The 2,423-nt window shown below is 29.2% G+C and overlaps 1 long non-coding RNA gene across 1 annotated transcript; it reads right to left on the bottom strand.

Annotated features, from left to right (window-relative positions):
* Positions 1-709: 709 nt before the first annotated feature.
* LOC111707134 (uncharacterized) lies at positions 710-1,965 on the bottom strand. The gene is made up of 2 exons (XR_002766382.1): positions 1,847-1,965; positions 710-1,414 (listed from the first exon to the last, which is right to left on the bottom strand). It is a non-coding gene; the product is annotated as an uncharacterized LOC111707134 (long non-coding RNA).
* Between the last annotated feature and the right edge of the window lie 458 nt (positions 1,966-2,423).

The raw sequence follows: 2,423 nt of genomic DNA, 5'->3' as shown, positions 1-2,423 counted from the left end.
TTTTTTATCTAGGGGTTGGAATATTATACTACATATAATATATACACTGTTTATAATGCTAATCAACGTACAATTGGCCTTGTTAGCATCACTTTAAGCATATTAAATGTTTCATGTGTTTTCATTTACATAATTGTTAAAAATATTATTTTAAAATATACCGATTTGACTGCCTTATCCATACAAGTACAAGAAGTGGATCTCATGCTAATTTAAATTTTTCGTTTTGTACTCAAAACTATCAAAGGTTTATTGATTTCTTGAAGATTTTCACTTTTCCATGAGGTATTAGAATTGTTAATTATACGGTTTTATGAGATTCGAAACAATAGAAAATTATTTTGTACAATAATCTTTCCTATCCAGTTTATACTTTGTAGAGAGTCTTAATTGTTGTGAAGGAAAAAAAACATGTCTTTTCTTCAAAGATTATATTTGATTTGTATCTGTAAGAAATGACTAAATAATGTAGAATAGGCGACTCTCTTTTTGTATCTCATTAAAAACGTTTTAGCTACTCTAAACAGATTATATTTGTATCTAAAACTTTTTGATTTTACTGAAAACAATGTTTGATAATTCTAAAGGTTTGGGCTAATGATTAGCAAGTTGATTCTAAGAGAATATTAACCAGTACACAATGCTATTGTCATTTTCAATTAAACAAACACATTTTGTGGTCTTTTGTTTATTTTCCAGTCAAGATAACTAGATTGAATCTTATTTATTCATATTTATACATAAAAATTGTTTTGGTTTCCACCTTGGTCTTCATTTCCACCTTGGTCTTCGTTTCCATCTTGGTCTTCGTTTCCATCTTGCTCTTGGTTTCCAACTTGATCTTGGCTCCCAACTTGGTTTTGAGGATCATGAAGTTTGCTAAACAATTCAGCGTTCAGTGCAGTCAAATCATCTGATATGCTTTTAACATCAGCATCATTTCTGGTGTCCAGGTTGGGTAGCACAGTGCGCGCAAGACTATTTAACACTCCTACTAATTCCTCTACATTTGGTGGATACTTGCGGCCTGGCAATTTATCTGTAATTGCACCTAATTTTTCCGTTAGCTGTTGAATCTCAGCTTCAAGGTTAGCTCTTTGGGTGATTAAGTCAGGTAACTGATAATCACTACCATTATAAGAAAACTTATTGCCTAACAATTCATCTGTCACTGCAACTAGTCCATCTGTTAGGAGTAGAAGATCAGCTTCAAGGTTAGCTTTTTGGGTAGTTAACTGAAAGTCATTACCATGGATCTTATTCTTAGCAGTTTCTATCAGAAAAGATTTTCCAATGGTCTCTTCAAAAAAGTAAAAAATTAATTAGGAATATGAACATTTTGATTCTGCTTGATCCAGACAATAGCTTCATCATGTTTCTGGTTCAATGCTGCAGGGGGCGAAACAACAATTACCTAAAATTAGGGCTGGGCAATGTTATGTCAACAAACTTTTTGAAGAACAAATGTTCAGAAAATAAAATAAAGGATTAATGTTTTTTAAATAACGGTGACTTTTTTTGCTTAATATTGCATGAAAATTATCATTTAACGTTTTTTAATTTTGTCTTATAATTTTTCCCGCTATTTTTACGAGAAATAATTGGTGACAACTTGTTAACGGCTGCGGCTGATAACACTTCAAAAATATTTTACATATAACAGATAAGTGTAAAAAACTTAGATAGTCAAAGATTGTTAATTGTCAGAAAGAGCTGGAAATATTGTTAACAAATGGAACATAGAAATAAGTTAACTAGTTTAGCTACCTGAAAAGTTAGTCCATTCTGTTATTTTAACTATTTACTAACAAATGGTTTGAAAAAGTCTGAATATGCCCAGTTCTACCTTAATGCAAACATGTTTAGGTTTTTTAAAAAGGCGTTCTGTTAGTAATGCTTATGTAGTCCCGTTAATAACTAACTAAGCTTGATTTTTAATACTTTTACAATAAATACTAATTGAAGTTTAAACTACCATTATTAAATGTCTATGATTACATCTTTTTATCATTTTATAATTGGATAAAATTGCAATGTTTTAAAATGAATCTGAAATACTTGAAATCTTTTTAGCAATGGATATTTTTATTTTATGATTAAAAAACAAAAACAATTTTAAATACAAAAATAACAAGTTAAAATATATTTTATTAGTTTATTGATACTTTATATATATTTAAATAAAATGAAATAATATGTCAATTATGTGAATGTTAAAAATCTCTCTTTTGCAGTCGCAATGAACATTCTTGTTTTCTATTCAAGGAAAATTTAGCATACATTTTCAAATTCCACTAACACATTTGCCCCCATTGCCCCTAATTTGAAAAAATGCCCCCAATTAAAATTTTTTTTTTCAAAATGCTCTAACACATTTGCCCCCAATTTATAAAAAATGCCCCCAATTAAAAAAAACATTTTCA

The sequence above is a fragment of the Eurytemora carolleeae genome, unplaced genomic scaffold (assembly GCF_000591075.1).
Source record: "Eurytemora carolleeae unplaced genomic scaffold, Eaff_2.0 scaffold587, whole genome shotgun sequence".
NCBI lineage: Eukaryota > Metazoa > Arthropoda > Copepoda > Calanoida > Temoridae > Eurytemora > Eurytemora carolleeae.
Note: the sequence above shows the minus strand (reverse complement) of the source record. Positions and strands in the feature narration are given on the sequence as shown.